Here is a 23,190-nt window from a genome sequence, read left to right on the forward strand (position 1 = left end):
ATAAAGATAATCCTTAATCTGCATCCTCCAAAATGCATAATTTGTTTATCAAATCTTCTAATATTGTGTCTTATATTGTTCTTGTTTGCCATCTTTTCCCAATGTTCTGATCTAGCCTAGTAGCTTTGATACCAATTGTTATGATTTGGATTCCCAAATCTGACATGCTTGAAGTGATCTATAAAAACGCAAGAAAATAGAACATAAGAAGACACAAATTTATAGTGGTTCACTCAAATGAGCTACGTCCACTTTAGCCGCCACCAAATTTCACTATAAAGAAGAAAAAAGAATACTGAGTTTTTGCCTCACATTTTATCTCTTTAGAATTTTGTCTAATCAATGTAACCCTTAATAATAACATAGTTATAAGGTAAACATCCATGTTTTATTTCAGTTAATAAAACTTAAATAACTCTTGGTCAGGCCCAAGCTCAAACTCAAATACAAACTCAATAAATTATAATTAACAATTGTAAAGTTTTACGGGTTCAATTCTATCTGGAAGCACTATGAGTTTAAGCGGGGGCCATTGTTGTGGGATGTCATACTAGTTCTTCTTTAATTTAAAAAAAAACAGTTGTAAAATTTATTATAAGTGTATGCTTCATAACTTAACATTAGCCATTTGCTCGGCTAAGGTTGACTATAAAATGAATCCCAGAGTCATTCTAGTCATTCTAAAGATGAAGAAACGAGGAAGAACAAGAGTCTTTAAACAAAGTTCTAAAATTAAAGCTTAAACTTTCAAGTTTATGCTTTTTACAATTTTCGAAAGGGTGGATTACATTATATTCTAATTCATCCAAAAGCTTCTTATAGTTGAAAAGATTCATCACAGACTAGTTTTAAGTTATCAATCTTCATATAATATGAATTTCAAACAAATTTAAATTTATATATATATATATATATATATATATATATATATATATATATATATATATATATATATATATATATATATATATATATATGAGTTCTTGGGTTCTTACATATTGTATTATTCTTAAATTTAAAGATTGATAATTGAGTTAGGAGTATCTAGATTTTTTTTTATCGAATTAATTTGATCCATTCACTTTAAATCAAAATTTTTTTAATTTAATTTGAAAATTTAGAAAAATCAGATTGTTATTCTTGAGCTCTAGCTTCAGAATGGCAGCCCAAAAAGCTTCTTAACACATTTTAAATGATGATAGAAATATTTTTCAATCAATTCTAAGAGATTTGATTGAGTATTGAACAATTTTTTTTTCTTTCTAAAATATGTTGTATTTCAATTTTTTAATTAATGTATTATTATCCTAGGTTAATTAAGATTGATTGGGTTTAGTTCTAATGGTTGTAAGGAAGTTATCCATGAGCTTGAATTTGACTTTGGATTTGAATTTGGTAAGATTCAAAATTTTGACCAATCTTTGGATTTTTCGATCAAGCTCCGACGAGGCTTACATACGTTGATTGACGACACCCTCTCTTCTAGCCTAACGAAAACAAGATGTGTATATCCATAGCCTTCTTGAGAGATCCTGGATTCGAGCCCGTCAGGAGACACATTTTGCGCCTAGTTAAATGCTTAAGTATGTTTGTGAGCTATGTTATTAAACTCCTTTTTGTCACATTTTTCTCGCCAAGGTAGGTTAGTGTAAAGATTCGACTTAAGAGACCAAAAATGTCACGGGTTCGATTCCATCTAGAATCGATTTGAGTTTAAGTAGGGCATAACCGTGGGGTACTGTCGTGATAGTTTTCTTTAATTCTAAAAAAACGTTAATAGACGACATTGGGAGGTTGTAAACGAGTTCTAAATGTCCAAGGAAAACATCCTATATGGTTTGTTTTAGATTTAGAGGCTCCAAACAAAAAATTAAAAAAATAAAGTTTGGAGGAGGAAGACGACCCCTGTCTCGGCCAAACTTGGACAACAGCGTCTGAGTTATCCCCTCATCCATGCCCCGTCCACCCGTGTGCTAACCTAAGCCCTTTGTCGCGTTGACCGGTCCATGTATTCGTTGACCTCGGGCTAACCCGCATCCAGGAGCCTGAACCACGACCCGCGAATCAAATATGCCAGATCCAAACAACCTAAGGCTAAAGGCTTTTGATATTTTGAATATATTTAGCCTTTTAAGGCTTTAAGTTATTTATACAAAAAATCAAAATATATATATATAATATTCTTAAATATCTTTTAACCAAAAATATAATTGTAAATTGTTTTTTAAATATTTTACTTAGAATTTGTACATAAAAATAAACTTTAAAAATCTAAATAATCATTAATTAAATTTGTATGATTTATCTAAAAACTATCATTATTAATTTATTTTTCAGGTTTGAATAAAATTTAAAATAAAAGCGAAAATAATAAAGTTTAAAAATTGTCCAAAAATTTTAAGTAGATCGAGACCGATGTCGTTATAACGAACCCATATGAGTAAGCGTGAACGTCATTTCTCGAGTATAATCAAGTCTCGAATCGTAAAACAGTATTTTTAAAATACGTTTAAATACACAAAATCGAAAATTTAGGTGACGAATCTAAAGTCAAAATTCAAAGCTTCCAATTTATTCAAAATATATAAAACTATTTTATAAAATTATGTCGGAAATGAAAAAACATATTTTAAAATTAAAACTAAAATTTTAAAAACTGAGTTAGGGTCTACAATTATATAAATACATTATATATATTTATTTATTTAAAAAATAATAAATAAATAATATATCTAATTTGATAAAATTATATTTTATATAAATTGAGCTAAAAGTAACATAATTATTACTAAATCATACCCCTCCTTACGTTTTCAAATGAGAATCGAATCCATATATAATCTTTAATTTTTTAAAAATCACTCTAGTCACTCAAGCTAACTTAGTGAGTTATATTTAAAAATAATAATTAAAATTTAAAAATAAAAATTTAATAAATTTAGATGTAACAAAAGTTAATTATCATACTAATTAATTATTTAATCATATATTTATAATATTTAAATAAATATGTATCTATATATAAATACTTTTTCATATATTTTTTTTAGATTGCAAATATTTTGAATTTTCAAAATTTTATTATTATATATCTTTTGCAATCTCCTAAATCACAAATGAAATAGTTTATTAAGAAAATAAAATAAAAATAAATAAAGAAAAGAAAATGGGTTTTTTAAAAGTACTCAATCAAAACCTTCCGTGCAAAATTATTGATCCTTTTTGTGTGTTCTCACACGTGTACACAAGTTAATATACTTGAAAGCTCTTGTCTGTACTGTAATATATATATATATATATATATATATATATACTTCTAATTATTATATTAATTAATTAACTAATAGTAACACACTAATAATTTTGATAGGATTAGACAACAACTTAATTATTTATCGTGATATTAAAATTAAACCTCCCTCATTTAATAATATTAAATCATGTCATCACGCTTAAATCTTAATCATCCTCAAATATCAAATTTAATACCTAATTCTTACATAACTCAATATCGATTAAGATATTTGACGTTACCTATTAAAAAAAAGTAAGTCTTGTCGATTTAATGTTTGAAGTGGAAGGAAACAGCTTCATATACGTCTCTTATGGCTTTTTTAAAAAAAAAAAATATCTTCTATTTTTTCTTTTTCATTTTTTTAACAGTCTTGACTTTAATTTTATATTTTATCTCCGAAATTTTCAAGCCACTTTTCTCTTTAGAAGCTTAGGATAACTATGAGTGAGCAATTTGAGTTGATTGATCAATTACACTTTGTTAAACTCAATTCATAATAAGTATGGTGTGAATTTAATTCAACTTATTTAAACTCAGTTTAAAATTTTAAAATCAGAGAGAGTTGCTTTTTATATTCATTTTAGAGTGAGACTTGATTATGAGAATTCGGTTAGATTAGGTTGGATTGGGACAATTTATTTTCTTTCTTATTAGTGGGTCTTGAATGAGATTTATGTGAATGATTATATGATTTGAAGAGTTATGGATAATTTTAGTGTGACATTATTGTATTGTTTTAATATCCAATCAAGGGTAGAATTATTGTAGAATGTTATTTTATGGTTTAGAATGTTATTTCTTGAATGAGGCACAATTGATTGTGAAATTTTGACTCGTCGTAGACTTACAAGGAAGGATATTATTATTATTATTATTATTAAAACTCTCGAACTGAGGAGAATAAACAACAAATATCCCGAGCAAACCATTGGACCACCACAACCTAAGTTCAACATGTACTCTTAAAAATATAGTACTATATTAGTCTCACTCTTATAAGAGTTCATATTTTATTGCGATTTTCGATGCGGAACATCACAATCTTCCCAATTTAGTCACGCGACGTACTCGTCGCGATCCCATTTGTAGTCTCAAACTTCCTCAATTAAAACTCTTTATGGGTACCTTTTGAGCTTGGATTGTGGTTGCCTAATAGTTTGTTCAGGGGTATTTGAAGTCTATTTACTCACGATAACGGTACTGGGGTTCGAGGCGTTATAAGTGGTATCAAAACCGACCCAGCGGTATGAACAAGGTGTCACTGGGAGACCTCCTGAATCATGTGGAAAACAAAGTGTAATGTGGGTCACCTCTAGAATCCTAATCGGGGGAGTCTGGACTACAAATGGGATCGCGACGAGGACGTCGTGTGACTAAATTGATGATCAAATTGTGACGTTTCATATCATCACAATAAATATGAACTTTTTATAAGAGTGGGAGTAATAAATTTTAATATTTTCAAAGGTATCATTTTGATCAATAAAAGCTGTTAAAATAATTTGATTTGATTTCTTGTCTAGTTCTCTAACATTGTCAAACTAAAACCACAACCAAAGAGAATAAAACATACAATATTATAAGTTGGTAGAATATGCAGGAACAATAATGGAGGAATAAATCGAATTTGTGTAAAATAAAATATCAATCTTCTCTTTATCGGTGAAAAATGTATTTATCATAAAGAAACTTCCTTTAACGGAAAATTTGAATAGACTAAAATTATGTGGATGTATCTCAATTGGGGCAACCATATTGAGGATATAAAACAAATGCAAGTCATAAGTCAGTTTCGGTAGTTCAATTGTCAAACATTTTACTTATTTTACTTATAATACCAAATATTTTTGGTTCAATTTTCATTAAAAATGATTTGCTTTAAAAAGGGTAACGACGGCAGGCAATCATGCTAACCAACTCGGAAAAAATTTATTTCACGAAAAGAAATGACAGATTTTGTGTTGAATGGGTTAGTTTCAGCTCCTAATGAGTTTGAGTGTTCTTACTAAATCAGTAAAACCTTTACCTTGAAGCGTGATACTTGAAACGTTATGGTTCTCTTTTTAATATGCATTTCATTTCTAATCCTAATAATGATAAATTAGTTTATCATTTCAAAATTTAAATAAAACATTATTCTAAATGTATAATATGTATATATATTTATTTATGTGTAATAAATTACTATTCTTCAAATAATTTTCAAGTAAATTTATGAATATTAAGCAGGATATTCTAATTTTTGTGATTTAAAAAGAGCTAGAGAATATATATAAAAAAAAGTATTATGAATGTATTTGAATATATTTATTCCCAAAAGAAGTTCAAAGAATTTGGGTAGCTAGATGATCAAGTCAAATAACTAATCAAAGTAGTTAGATGTCTTAAATTCATTAAACATGAAGATTAGCAATTGAAAGACAAGTATATAATTAATAAATCACATGGTTATATATTAAAATCAATATAATAATAATTATATAATTAAGAAGAATCAGAATAAGAGCTCGTTTGATGTTGGTTCTTTTTTACCAAAAGATTAAGTATCACGTTTTTTATTCGATTATTCAATCACTTAATTTATTGATAAATATACTAAAATAACCCTATTTTATTAATTTTTAAATACAAAATTACATTAAACTTAGTAAAAATCTAAATAAACTATCCAAACTTATAACCAACATCAAACAAGCTCTAAGGAGACAAAGTAGGCGGTCGGTGGTCACAGGAGGTTGGTTGGCAAAGCAAAAGAGATGCACCTAAAGGAATTAGGAGGTTTCATTGCTATGCCATCCAACAAACATAATATATATATATATATATATATATATATATATATATATATATATATATATATATATATATATATATATATATATATATATATATATATATATATATATATATATATATATATTCTAATATTTATAGTGTGAATAAAATATAATATATTTATTAATAACATGTTTTTGGAAGTTGTTAAAGTTCGATTTAAGAAAACAAAAATCGTATATTCAATTTTTTATTGACAAAGTCTTAAATTAAGATGTTGATCAAAATTGTATAACTTTCTGAATTTAGAATATATATTCATTGAATTAGTTAAGATGCTGCAATATTAGTTAGGACAGAAATCGCGAGTCGGTTGAAATGAGTCAATGAGTTATCTTTCCGATTATTTGTGTAGTATTTTGTTTGTCTCGAAATGAATAGCAGAACGTTCAATGATCGTGGTTGACTGATGTGTTTACTTTACAACGCTATTATTATGACGATATGAAAGATTTTCTCTAAAAAAACCGATAGATCTGATTGATAAAATCGTTGATTTTTTGGAGAATTTTCGAACTAGTTAACGTTTAATTTTATGTTATACTTGTTATTCGTTAATAATTATTTTTTTATATTTTTATTATTGTTCTCCAAATGAGTTATTATAACTGTTTTATTATCATAGTTACGTTTTTGTTGTTAGGCATTTATATTTTATTACCTTCACTTTTTTAAATAAAAAAGAAAAACAGTGCAAATATTAATTAATATATAATGCCATGGTTATAATTAAAAAAAGTGAAATAAATCTGAATCTGATGATAAGTCAAAGAAAGAGGGCATAAGCAATAAAGTACGTACTCTTGTAACAAACAAAAGGACCCCACTGCCAGTACTCCATTTGGCTTCTAAATCTCTAGAGTACGAGATTTTATGACCAATTACATAATTCATGTTATTAGTTATTTCATTTTATAATAAATATATTTTTATTATATTTTAATTCATTATTTTTAGTAAGACTTATTTGAATATCCCATTCTTCTATTATATGTCTCTTCATTAATTAAAATATTATATATATATTAAATATTAATACCTTTAAAAAATATTTCATTAATAACTCAACTTTTCATTATTTCATATTAAATAAGATTATATAAATTTTCTAATAAACTTGAGTTGAAATTTCTTCCTCATTATTTAAAAAAAAAAATATTCAAAAAATAAAATAATGAAAGAGAGAATTTGGCCTAATTTTTAATGGGCAATAATGAAAATACCACCCATCCACTTCACCAAGAAATTAATTAGCCTAGTGTTTTTGATTAAAACTTCATGAATGGACAAAAATTATGCACAAATTGTAAAAAATGTGAAGAGAGTTAGAAAAATAAAATATATATTGGTTAGAAGGAAAATTTTAAAAAATGACATGAACTATAAAGGATCAAAAATCAAAAGATCAAAAGAGCACAAGCAATAACAGTCATTTAAATTTGTCTTAATCTTATTTGTCTTGAATTTTGAGCACTACTTGCATCGATTTTACATGATTTTTTATTTTTGATTTTTGAATTAATTACCTATATTTATAATTTATATTTATTAGGTCATCACTTGTATTAACTTGTTTTAATTAGTTTTCTTGTTTTTAATAGATTTTTTAAAACTGTTTGGTGACATTAAAATAAAAAATAATGCACTTATAACCTTATTTATTTAAAAAATTACCATAGTTTTCAACTTGTGATTATAATTGACTAGTAAAAAAGTAACATTTAAGGGCGGTTTTTACCGCCGTTATTGTATAATTTACCGCTGCTAAAAGACAATTACGACGGTAAAATTACCGTAGTCAACCGCCGTTAATAATTCCGCCGTTAAAGAGATTTTGACAATTAAGGGCGGTAAATTTACCGCAGATACTAGTTTTTAACTGCGGTTTATAAAACCGCAGTTAATAATCTCTAACTGCGGTTTATAAGACCGCAGTTAATAGTCTCTAACTGCGGTTCCTAAAACCGTAGTAAATTGTTTACTTATAAAGACGAGATTTTTACCGTAAGTAATAGTTTCTAACTGCGGTTTAAAAACCGCAGTTAATAGTGACTATATATAAATGCAATATTTTTACCACAAATAATTGTCTCTAATTACTAATTAGAGTTTAAAAATAGCTGATAGTTATAAGTGTAGTTAATAGTCAATTATCAATAATAAAAATCATTCAAAATAATATTATATAATTAACACTTCATTTTTATATTATAATATTACCTAAAAATATAACTATATACAAATATAATTACATCAAAACATTATTATATCAATAAAAATGATCAAATTCCAAAATTTGAAATAACTTCTCTTCCTTCTCCCTCTTCCTTTTCTTCTTCATTTTCTTTCTTCATTCTCCCTCTTCCTTTTCTTCTTCATTTTCTTCCTTCTCCCTCTTCCTTTTCTTTATCAATTTTCTTCCTTTTCCAGACCTATAAAAGATTCAAATACAAATTACACTTTTTTACTCTCTTTTAACAAGTAAGAACTAAGTAAAATATTTCCTATATTAAATAAATTGATATGAATTACATTTGATAAATTAATTGGAAGAGAGAATTCATACTAACATGCTAATGTGGCGCTAAATTTCCCTCAAAGAAATTTTATTGTTCCATCTATTTGTCCAAAGAAATTTTATTGTTCCATCTATTTGTCCTTGTCTTAAATTGGACGTCTTGGACGTCCTTGTTCCAAAAGAGATCACTATCACTTAAATAAAATGTGGAGAAAAATGAGGAAATGAATTTAGAACATTCATTAATTTTTTCAAATTTATATCAATTACAACCACATTTTGATAACCTAAAATTCATAAATAAAGTTAATTATATTCAATGACCAAATTTCTTTCATGCTTCTATTAATACACCATAACACAACTTAATAAAGGCATCTTTACAAACTTACAAATAATCATTATCTACAAGATGGAGGATCTTGCCGATAAAACAAAAATACTATACTTACAATGCAGAAATCTTCTTCAAATGTACCAAGGAGTACTATACTTACAATGCAGAAATCTTCTTCAAATGTACCAGGGAGCCAGATGAAGCAATGCAAAAAATCTTCCTAGAAAATAATAGGAAATGTAAATAATGCGTAAAGCAAAAGAGATTAGATAGTGCTCGATCAACTAGAGTAGGTTGAAGTTCCACAAAAAGAGGAATGTGAAAACGTGGAGAAGAAAATGAAAGACTGGGTGAAGTGGAATAAATAACCCTTAATTCCTTAATATTTTTATTGTTTTATATAATTAAAAATAACATAATATTAAATACAATAATTCTCAATTATATTTATAAATTTACATATTATATAATTCAAAGATATTGTATGCATTTCATTTTTTAATTAAATTTTTATATTTTTTTATTTATATTTAAAAATTACAAATTTTATTTTATTTTATAAAATACAAATATTATAAAAAATAAACACTAATATTAATTAAAACTGATATATAATTATAAATTTTATAAACAATAATTTTTTATAAAAAAATATTTATATTCTCGTACTAAAAAGTTTATATTTTTTGTCGCTTTTATTATTACTTATGATTACAGATTATTTACGATACTAAATATTTATCTAAACATAAACTAGAAATAAAAAAAATACTTTCACACACTTTCTTAATTAGTTTTTTTTTTTAATTTTCATCAATTAAAAACCAAAAATATTTTTATTTTATTTTATAATTTATAAATTAAAATACAAAAAATATTATTAATAATTAAACAAATTACAATTTCAAATACCTTTAGTTTAAACTAAATTCAAAAACAAATATAACAAAAATGCTAAATAAATAATTGATGACAATTTATCTCCATTAATCAATAAGAAAATAGTCATTGAAATGATCAAATCTTTATTAAAATATTTTAGGAAGGTAAATGAGATAAAAATGACTAGTCTTCCATATTTTTAAAATTTATTTGATAAAGAGTTTATCATAATAGATATATCAAATTATAAAAGTTTACACAAAAATGATAAAGAGTTTATTTTAAAATTATATATATATATATAATTTTACAAAAGTAATTTAGATATAAATTTTGACTAGAATGATAGAGAGTTTATCTTCAATTAAAATATATGAATATTATATATATATATATATATATATATATATATATATATATATATATATATTATATTATTTGAAATTTAGATATATTATTTGTAAATATGATTAAATTATTTAGTATAAAAATTAATCTAAAATAAAAAAAATTAAAAATATTTATGTAATTGTGATGAACTGTACCAATTATCTAGTTTTTATGACGTTTATTATCTATATAAATATAAAGTTATAAATTAGACTTTTGTTATTAATTAAAATTTAATTTTATGAATTAATTTGAGATGAATTAGTCTAATATTTAATTTATTATTTAATTAGTGATTAAATATTAATAAGAATTAATATTATTTTTAGCATTATTTATAAACTAAATATATATAAAATTATGAAACTAAATTTTTTTATCGATATAATAGTTTAATATTTAAATTTATAATAATATATAATTATTGAATCAATCACTATATATATTTTATAATAATAAATATATTAGTAGTTATAACTAATTTTATTACGGTTTAAAGTCTTAATAATGTTAATTAGTATATATATATTTATTATATTATTTCAAGAATTTAATTAAAATATAAGTTAAAAAAATAATACAATAAAATGTTAAGTAAATAATTGATAACAATTTATCTCCATTAATCAATAAAAAAAATAATCTTGACAATATCAAATCTCCATTAAACATATTTTAAGAATCTAAATGAAATAAAAATGACTAATTATTCATATTTTTAGAATTTATTTCACTTAAAAAGATAATAGTGAATACCAAATTATATAAAGGTTTATACAAAAATGATAAATAGTTTATCTTAATATATATTTATATATTATTTTATAAAAGACATAATTTAAATATAAATTTCGATTAAAATGATAAAATGTTTATCTTCAATTAAAATAAATATAATATATATATATATTATATTATTTGAAATTTAGATATAATATTTGTAAATGTGATTAAATTATTTACCATTAATTGTGATAATTACATTAACTAATCTTAAATAAAAAATATTTAAAATCTTTATATAATTGTGATTCACATAACAAATTGCTTTGTATAAGACATTTATATAAATATAAACTTATAAACTAAATTTTTTTATTATTTTGAATTTTATTTTATAAAATAATTAGTGATGAATTAGTCTATTAAATTAGTGAAAGAAAAAAATATTAATAAAATTTAATATTATTTTTAGTATTATTTATAAATTAAATATATATAAAATTATGAAACTAAATTTAATTTAAATTTAATCGATATAATAGGTTAATATTTTAATTTATAATTATATATAATTATTGACAAAGTAAACTTCTTTAAACTTATATTTAAATTAAATATCTAAGATAATGCATAGAAATAATCCTATTTAGCTTTTTAAAATTAAATTGATATTTATTTTTAACTTACTTTTATAAAATATATATATATATATATGAGAAGATTGGAGGGAACTTAGGGAATGGAATAACGTGTTAATTAAACAACTTTCTCTCTTCTATTTTTTATTTCCTTACATTCTTTCATTTTTTCAACTTCAAATCATTCTTCTTTCATTGTATTTCATTGTATATAATATGTATATAATATGTATATAATATATATTTTCAATATTTTATTTTAATTAATAAATATATTAGCATATACTTTAACTACATTACGGTTTACGGTTTACCAGTCTTAATATTTGTTAATATATATATATATATATATATATATATATATATATTTATTACATTATTTTATGAATTTAATTAGAATATAAGTTTAAAAAATAATACAACAAAAATTTTAAATAAATATTTGATAACAATTTATCTCCATTAATTATAAAAAAATAGTCTTGACAATATCAAATCTTCATTAAACATATTTTAATAATGTAAATAAAAAAAACTAGTTTTCTATATTTTTAAAATTTATTTGAATTAAAAAATATAATAGTGTATACTAAATTATAAAGGTTAAAAAATAATAAATATTTTATCTTAATATATATATATATATATATATATATATTATTTTATAAAAGTAATTAGTAATAAATTAGTCTACTATTTAATAAGTCATTAATTATGATAGAGAAAAATATTAATAAGATTTAATATTATTTTTAGAATTATTTATAAACTAAATCAAGTGGATAGGATATAAAACTATATATAAATATGAAGTCTCAATATAATATTTTATTATTTTATTTTTTTTCATTGTTAATTCATGTAAGATATGTTTATTGAACTGATAAAATAATATTTTATAAGTATATATATTTTAATTAACTTATCTAATATTCTCTTTTGAAATTTATCTCAATTAATTTTTTAAAAAATAAAAATAATTTTTTTTTATGATTTATAATAGTATAAGACTTTTAAATGTGGATCTATATAACGCAATTAAACGTAAGATTTTAACTGAGGTATAAAAAACAAAAAACCACAGTTAGAGATAAGACTTTAACTACGGTATAAAAACCCGCAGTTAAAGATAAGACTTTTAACTACGGTTTTTATATACCACAGTTAAATGTAAGACTTTTAAAGGCGGTTTTATACACCGTAGTTAAATGTAAGACTTTTAAAGGCGGTTTTATATACCACAGTTAAAAACAAGGTATTAACTACGGTTTTAAATACCGCCGTAAAATTTCGCCGTTAAAAACACATTTTTTACTAGTAATGATGCCTCAGTCAATCGTCTCATTGTTAGTTTGTTTATATAAAAATCAATAAATCGATTGTATTGAGTCGATGAGTTCCTAACTATCATGATTACTGTCTATGCACCATTTGGCTCAAAATGAATCATTGAACGTTTAGTAATCGCGGTGCGTTTACTCCATAATGCTATTATTATGACGATAGATGAAGTCTTTTCTAGAAAACCGGTAGAAGCGGTCGGTGAACGCATTGAAAGTTTTTGAGTTCGTTAACGCTAGATTTTAATTTTTTTATTTGTTTGTGAACATTTATTACTTATGTTTTTATTTTTATTTCCAATATTTAATTTTGTCGTGTTTTGGTTGTGTTTGGTGACACTTTAAAACTTGTGTTTTTGTATTTTTTTTGTCATTATATACTTAATCGACTCTCATTTATAAATGATATTACATAAAAATTTTAAAACAAATCTTAACACGATTTTCCATCGTTATCCCCTATCTAAGTTAGTTTTTGGTTTAAATAAAACCCGAAATTATGACTTTAGAGTGGTTAAAACACATCAAACGGCCTTAGATTCAAATTATTGTTGTTATTTGTGTGTTTTCACACGTGTACACAAATTAATAAGCTTGTTTTTGTTCCCTTCCAATTATTATATTAATCAATAACAATGTATTAATAATTTGATGGGATTAGACAACAACTTTACTATTATTATTTAGGGCTGATATTACACCATCAGTCGGCATCCTTAAAGTCTCTCTCATTTAATAATACTAATGCACTTACTCGGTTTAATTATCTCAAAACATCAGTTTAAAAAAAAAAGAAAAAAGAGGAAGAGTTGTGGATCATGTTCTTAGTGGAAGGAAGCAACTCATACACATCTTTCCATTTTTTTTTTTAAAATAACATTTACTTTAACTTTACACCTTATATATCACCAAATTTAGCAATTGAGATCTCTATAACCAAAACTTACCTTCAGTGTCATCTCACATGGAAGGGTAACGATTAAAATAAAAAAATTACATTTTTACCCTTTCGATGAGTCAGCAAATGAAGAGAATGTTTGGTAATAGGAATCCTGCATGTAAATTTAACTGGGATCTAAGACATCATTTAAATAGTTTTATTATTATTTTCCACCTTATTTAAAGTATCTATTTGATGTACTAGATTGTTTTACTTAACTCTTGTATTTTAAGGATTACTCAACGTTTCAATGTGAGACTTGTTAGTTATTTTGTCTTTGTTTTGTGTTGAAAACTATTATGAAATATTGGTATGCCAATTCAGTCATTTTTCACTTCAGACACTAAAATTTTTACTAACTAAAAATTTGTGAGAAAAACAATTATTGTGGACCATAGATGTTAGTTTTGTCAAAAAAAAAATCAAAAAAAAATCACATCCTCCTTTGATGTCTTTTGTGGGTATTATTTGACATTTTGTTATGGAATATTTTAAATTTAAGTTCATTGCATGTGATTAATATTTAGTCTTGTCTAAAAAATTAAAGTTCTCATATTTGATTTATACTAAACTAGTTTTTATTAAAAATACCTTAAATTGAAATGAGACACTATGTCAATTGAGTTGGTCTAAGTTCCTAAAATTTAATACTAAAAAACCTTAGTTGTCAATTTGTTACTGAATCGAATTCATTATTCATCAAATTAAATATTAAAAATTTGAGACAATTAAATAAAAATAATAAATTAGTATAGCAATCTCTCCTATAAATAAATAATAATAATAATAATAATATATATTATTATGATAAAATAAAAAAAATATAAAAAAAATGGGTTGTTAAAAAGTTGCTTTATTTATTCTTTAAAGGTGGGTCGGACCTCAATTAAAGCCCAACCCAAACATAAGAAGCCCAAGATCCAGGCCCAGTAGTTAAATTGGATCCCACGGACAAGTTGTATTTTCAAATTAAATGCATAATTATTTTGGGTTGGCTGACTCATTTAATAAATCCGGCCCAAAAAAGTTCAGTGGCCTTTTATATTAGTTTTGCCCATTATCGACCCAAATAATTTGAATAGGCCCAATGCTTAGAAACCTATTAGCCGAGAAAACTAAATAAAATAAAATATGATAAATGAACTTGACTTCAATTTCAGTTTGCGGTTTAAAATATGAAAATTGATGAATATAACCATTATAATTGTTAAGCGGTTCTATATATATATATATATATTTTTAAATATTATTTTTTTTCTGTTTGATCCGTGATTGATCATGTATAGGCAAAATGATATTTGTGTTCTCGGTCTCTAACTCAAATAATTACAATTACATATTATTTTATTTTTGGATTTTTATTAGAATTTTAAATTTGTTTATTTATAATAATATGAATTTTTAATATATTATAGTATATTATACAAAAATATAATTTTATTATGATTAAAAAAAAATAATATGGTATAAATGATATCCTGCGAAAATTCTTCGAAATCAAACGAGGTAAAAATCGTAGTAAAACAAAGTTCTCAAAGTTGAATTAGGCAAAGAGGATAATGTAATAAGTACACTGTCCCTAATTATAGATTCGGATTACATGTAATTTTAATTTTTTTTGCGTGTTATTTTTTAGTATGGAGATGCATTTTAGAATTGATGTCTAGACTTAATGACTAAAATAAGGATTTTTGTCCTGGTTATAAATATTTATCATGTTTAATTTATTTTAATTGTTAAATTGAATGTTTGTTTTTTCATTATCATGGTAATAGACATTTTTAATAAAATTAAGAATGCATAAGACACAAATATAAATCAAATAAATTCTAACAAATTTTATATAATAATTTTAAAATATGTATTCAATATATGAAATACTTAATAATTTATTAATAATATATTAAAATAAAAAATAAAATCATCACATTTCACATTTATTCACCGATCACAATCGATCTCTTACCTTAACTTTTACTTCGGTTAAACAACCCATTTTCTCACATATTTTAACCATCAATATTCATTTCTTTCTCTATAAAATTTTCATTTCCTGACCTTAAAATTTCATTTCGCTCAAATCAACAATCTCAAACATTATCAATCTCTATTCTACCCTCACTTTATCACACCAATTCCCAATCGACTTCTCATCTAATGAACACTTTGACTAACCAACAATCTCATTCCACATTTATTCAACAATCCAAATTTGACATCTCATCATGTGACCTTAACTTTCATTTTGGTCAAACAACCCATTTTCTCGCATATTTTAACCAACAATATTAATTTCTTTCTCAATTGATCTCTCATTTCGTTATTACTTTTATTTCGACTAATCAACCATCTCATTCCACATTTATTCAGAAATATCAATCGAGCTCTCATTTCGATACCTTACCTTCACTTCGTCAAACAACTATCTCCTTCACATATTTTATAATATACAACCCAACTTTCTTATCCTCAACATCTCATTCCACATTATCCACCCCAATCGACTTCATCTCGTTACCTTACTTTCATTTCGACTAATCAACCATCTTATTCCATATTTATTCACCAATCCACAATCGATATCTCATCTCGAGACCTTACTTTCATTTCTTCAAACAACTCTCCTAACCTATTTATAATATACAATCCGACCCTTCTTATCATCACCTTGGCTAACCATTCAATCTCATTTGCACATTTATCCACTCCAATCGACCTTTTATCTCGTGACCTTACACTTTCATTTCGGTCAAATCAACCATCTCGAAGCGCACCCAACATTACCAATCTCTTGGCCCTCATCTTGGTCCACCAATCCCCAATCGACCTCTCATCTCGTGACTTACTTTCACTTCGACTAACCAACCATCAAATTCCACATTTTTATTCACCAATCTAATGACCTCTCATCTCGAGACCTTACTTTCACTTTAGTCAAACAAACAATATTCCTTTTATCAGATTAGTGCTAACTCTTCTAAAGCGAAACTAATCCAAAGGAAAGAGATCAATGCTCACAAATAGTCATCATCAAATGCAATAGTTCAATCACCAATAATGAAGTATAGAGCCAAACAATTGATTAAGCAAAGTAGGTGGGCAGCGAGAGCAGCAAATTGAGATCCGAAACTACAGTAAATGATATTGGCTAAATTGAACAAGAATATTAAGTAGTAAGATTAATATGCTTTAGTTGTTTGTAATCGTTGTTTTTTGTTTGTTCCTAATCAGAAACTCTAGGATTGTTTGATTCTTTTAGGGTTTGCCTAACTTTGATAATTGACTTTTTCTCCCAATTTTGGATTCTTAATGAAATTGCGTTAAATTAATTAAAAAACATTAGTATAAGGTTAAACTTTTTTTTTGTTTTTATCATTTTAATGTATAAAGACAAGCTAGTCAATTAACTATTTACATTATGAAGTTTGAGTTGGTGTTTTTATTCAATTTGTTTTGAGTTTTTTTTCCTTGTATGACCGTTAGTAATTTTTGTTTATTGTTTGTTAATTTCTCATTTTAATTCTACTAGTAATTTAAAATAATTTGTATAAAATTATTTTGATAGCTTTGATCATACACGTAATAATTCATTAAAATAAATCAAGCTATTATCAATTTGGAAGTGGGACGTCAATTTAGAAGTGGGACGTCCCTATTGTAGAGAATAAAGCAGAATAATCACCACACTTGTGATTATAAACTATTTCTCACTTGATTGGATCTTTAGTAGCGAGAAACAACAAACATAAAATGAAATATAAATGAAACAAGAACACCAAAAATTTAAGTGAAAAATCTCCTCAAATCAAGGAATATAAATCACGGGACTTTTGTCCAAAAGAAGCTTCACTATAATCAAATATTAAACACGAAACAAATGAAGATAAGAGCTAAACAAAAAAAGATCTCACTATCTCTCTAAAAATGTATGCTAAATGATAAGACCACTTCCTCCACCTTTTATAATAGAATGAGAAAATCTCAAGAATCTTTTTCTAATAAGACAACCATACCCCTATTTAACACAAAAGGACTCTTGAGTTTATGGGCTTCTAGATTTCCGGGTTTTTGAACTTCAGGGCTTCTGACTTCTTGATTTCTTGACTTCTTAAACGAATTGAACATTCTATTTCATAGTTAGAAGTCCAATCAAATAACCAAACACCATTGTAATTTTTTTTAAATAAGGATAATAGATCGTAGTTTATGTAATCATCAAACAGTCCAAAGTTTTATTTTTGTAAAGAATGAATAATATAAGATCAGAATTCCTAGGTTGAAATTGAATAACCTGAAAGTAATGAATTGATTTCCTCATGCAAAACATGACTTTATCGCATCTTGTGAATTAATGAATGATTTTTTTATTTTGAAAAATAAATAAATAAACTGAAAGTTTGAAATAAAATAATAAATAAACAAAAACAAAAAACTCATGGTTAAAATTGAATAAATCATATTCCTGCTTTTCATCAAAAATAAGTTAATGACCTTGAATAGAAAAAAAGGAAAGAAACTGTAATAATTAGACATTAGGTAAACCAAATGTTTCAATATATGGATTAGGTGGCCTAATGCATCGATGCCATTAACAAATTAAACCACTTTATGGGATCATATAAAGGCATTATCTCATTCTCATTTACTCATTTTATTTAGCACAATATATAATATGCTTGACAACATCATATTTTGTACCATTGTTTCTTTAGCAACTCTTATTGTCATTCTCTTAGCCTTGCTTTCTCCTATTCCTAGCCGAACTGAAAACATGCATTGGTTCTCATTTTCATTATATATTCAACAACCACCCGTCACTATACGTACCCCTCCATTCAGATATGATACGAATATTGATGCATTAGTTTATCGTCGAGCTCTCACAAAGGGACCAAACAACAACTCTCGAGTGGTTGGAAAAGCTCAGGGTTTCATTATTCCCGCGAAACACTTTGTACAATCCGATTTCAACATTATTTATCTAACGTTTGATTCTTATGAGTACTCGGGCAGTCTTAGTGTGGAAGCTAACGATGAGCCACAAAAGAGGATACAAAAGCTTAGGGTGGTGGGAGGAACAGGTTCCTTTGCGTTTGCACGTGGATTCGCCATTTTTTCACAGACAATTGAGCGGGGAATGAAGTTTCCTTTGATTAGTTTCCGCATAAAACTGCACTTGCGATATCCAAGAATGAAGAATTTAAAATCCTAATGGTTAGAGTCTGAATTAAGAACAACCAATGCACTTGGGAAAATTACAAGATTTGAAATGATATGTTTCTCGATTAATTATTGTCACCTAATAATTTTGAGTAAAAAATATATAACATGCTTCAACAGATGTATGCATCTTAATTTCTAGTTTATTTTTTAAAATGTTAGTTTTATTAATAAGCTTGCCCAGAAAACAAATTTTAATCTTACTATTATACTAAGTGTTGAACATTAAATAACAATCCTGACAATTAGTTGAATTGATTAATTCCATATTTATTTTCAAAGTAAGTGGTAGGATCAGGCTAGCTAATGGAGTTTGTTCCAAGCATATATAATGTTTAAGTAGGATTAGGGATCAATACACATTTAAATTTTAGGCCCCTAAAATAATAATAAATTAAAATTTAATAATATAAAATGAGATATAAATGATTAATATGTTATATTACGGAAATAAGAGATTAAAAACGAGATAAAAAAATATTATATTGTATATATATATTGTATAATATATATTTAATATTAAAGAAGAAAAAAAATAAAAAATAAGATTAATAATATAATACTATTAAATATTAAAAAAAGAGGCCTATAAAAGTAAGGGCCCTAAGGCGAGAGCCCCACCTAAATTAAAAAATTAAAATAAAATATTTTATATAAATGTTTAAGATGTAACTGATAGCTCAGTTGGCAATCTAATTAACCTTTGAACTTGAGGTCAGGTGATCAAACCCTGGCCTTTTCTTTTTAAAAAAACTAATTCATAATTTTATTAATATAATATTTATTTTAAAATTACATTTATATAATAATTATACATTGTTTTTTATTTATTTCAATGTAATTAATAATATAAATTATTTATAAGGGTAAAATATAAAAATTAAAATAATAATAGTGTTTTATATTTCTTAATTTTAAACTATTTCAAAAATTTATAAAAAAATATAAATTAATATTAATAAACAAGTTAAAATAGTTACATTGATTTGGTTCGGTATTTAAATAAAGAATTTGATATCCCTGCTCAAGAACCTAACAAATCTCCTAAATTTGATGTTGATGTAAGTTCTCTTAAATTGATCCAGCGTTATGTATTCCGATATGGAAATATCATTTTAATCAAATGGATGAAATTAGACGAGCTTATATCAAGATGAGATCATATCAACCTATTAAGGATGAGTACCCGCCGACCAAATTTGGAAATCAAAATCGACGGTTCCAAAGTCACTGGCTTAAGAAATTTACTTGGTTAGAATACTCTCCTTTGAAAGATGCTGTTTTTTGTTTCTCATGTTTCTTGTTTGAACATAAGCAACCCCAAAAACTTATATTTACAATCGATGAATTCAAATATTGAAAACGAGTTAATGATGATGATAAATGCTCTTTTGTTATGCATATAGGATGTAATATTTCACCACATAATAGGGCAGTTGAATATCTTGATAATTTAATGAATATTATTGTCATATTGACAAATTACTAAATGCACAGTCTTCAAATGAAAAATAAAATAACAGATTACGGCTTACAACAACTATTAAAAGCACTCGGTGGCTCACTTTGCAAGCGTGTGCATTGAGAGGACATGACGAGTCTCCATCTTCTATTAATCGTGAAAATTTTATTGAAAAAAAAAACGGAGCATAGAAAGTTAAATCTGAGATGTAAGTTGGAGTCATCCCCAGGTAATTTTTCATCCTGGCTCCGCCCCTGAGTAAGATGTTATTGAGTTGAGAAGTTAAAAACTTTATTATTATACTCATTTTAAATAACAAAACGATATAAATTAACAAAATAAAATTGTGACGATTAGACACTAAATAAGTGGTCAAAACAGATTAAAATTATTTTAAAATAAAAGTAAAAAAATCGATTCATTGGGTGTCTTTGTGTGAAATTTCAAATTACAAAATTAATATAATGATTGTCATTAAAAATGTTAAAATACGTCACTAATATTACAATAAAAAGTTAACATCGGAAAATAACATAACCGGACAGAAATGACCGTCTTTACAAATAAAAGATAAAAACTCAAGTAAAATCTTATATCATTTTTTAAATTACGTCTTTCAAATACATAATTTATTAGGGATAAGAAATGGTAAACTTGTTTTTTAACAGTGTAACATGATTTACATGCTCAAGTCACAAAATAAAAATAGTTAGTAAAAATGGTTTATAATTTCTTCAAATAAAAAATAAAGAAATTCGTTAACTTTTATATCATTTTCTTAAATATGTCTATCAAACACATAAATTTTTATAAACAAAAATAGAAACATGTTTGATATTTAAAAATAACAAGACTTATTTGATTGTGTCTACCAATTTATCTTTTTGACTTTTCAAGTTAGGCATACATGTTTATTTCTAATAACATATCAAATATTTTTTAAACAAAATTGATAAAACTCACAAATAACATCACTCTTTATTGATAAGTTAAATCTCTTTTAATTATTTAAAAAATTATTGTTTACCCAATACTGTCAAATTCACATTGAAAACAGCACATATTTGCACCAAGATCACTAATAATTTAAGTCTTTATAATATTTTATTAGATGTCTTTCAAACATTTAATATATAATAAATAGCATGACTTATATAATCGTGTCAACAAATGTATTTTTGACTTTTCAATTTAGACTTACATATTTATTTCTAATAAAATATCAAAATTTTAAAGAATAATGGATGAAACTCACAAATAACATATGCAAAAACTCTTTAAATATATATAAAAAAAATAGTGTTGACCTTATTACACGTCGAATTCACATTAAAAACTCAACCTATATAATTCACTCAAATTTGCACAAATATTAATAAGAATTAAAGTCTTTATAATTTCACAATTAGCACCCTATAATTTATATTCAAACTTACGGGTGTTTAATATTTGGTTTGAATCGAATATTTGACCAAATTTAACTTCACCGAATTTGAATAAACTGAATTCAAATTTCATTTAATTCGATTATCAAATCGAATTTTAAACCGATTCGAATTCAAATACGATTAGAATTGGTTTTCGAGTTTGGGTTTCAACTCGAAAACAAAACGAAAAACCAAATTCATTTTTTATTATTTATTTTATTATATATTATTTATTATATATAATAATTTATTTATTTTATTATATATTATATAATTTAAATTATATAATATAATATATAATAATATCTATCTTTATTTTCTAAACCCATTTCACCTGCCACCTGATCTATATTCTTGTAAACCTAATTACTCAATCGTACATATCATATATATATTTTCTAAACATAATCCCTTTCTATATTCAAATAATCTCTATCTTCATCATCTATATTTTCTTAACATAATCCTCCAGCTAACCCTCCTCCATCCTCTCTATTCTCTTAACCTAATTCTTCAGCTGACACTTCCTTCTTTCATCTCTATTCTTATAAAAAAGAGCCTTCTTAAACTATCAGTCGTCCACCTAAAAAATGAGACTATTAATATAATCTTGCGATATTTGCCATCTAAGCTTGGATCTATCTAATATTGTTATCTCTAGAGCTTCTTTTTGCCAAGACTCTTAAGTCTTGATATATCTATTCCGTTCAACATCTATTTTGAGTTCAATATCTATCTCCGTAATTCAACATCTTATTCAAATTTTGTTTTGAATTAAAATAATTTGAATTCAAGATTTGACAATAAAAAATGAAAATCAAATTCGGTTCAAATTCAAATTATCGATATTCGAACTGAATATCAAATTCGAATTCAGTTTTATTAGAATTTATTCGAATTCGGGTTTGTTTTTAAATTGGCAAAAAAAAAAAAAATTCGATGAAATCGAACCGTAGAATTCGAATAATTCGAAAACCGAATCGATGAACACCCCTACTCACACCCTTCAATCTATATTATTTTCTCTATATTATTTTCTTAAATATGTCTTTCAACCATATAATTTTTTATAAACAAAAATAAAATATTTGATATTTAATAAATAACATAACTTATATGACCGTGGTAACCAATATATCTTTTCTGACTTTTCAATTTAGACATCCATGTTTAGTTTTCTAAT

The sequence above is a fragment of the Impatiens glandulifera genome, chromosome 1 (genome assembly GCF_907164915.1).
Source record: "Impatiens glandulifera chromosome 1, dImpGla2.1, whole genome shotgun sequence".
In the NCBI taxonomy this organism is placed as follows: Eukaryota; Viridiplantae; Streptophyta; class Magnoliopsida; order Ericales; family Balsaminaceae; genus Impatiens; species Impatiens glandulifera.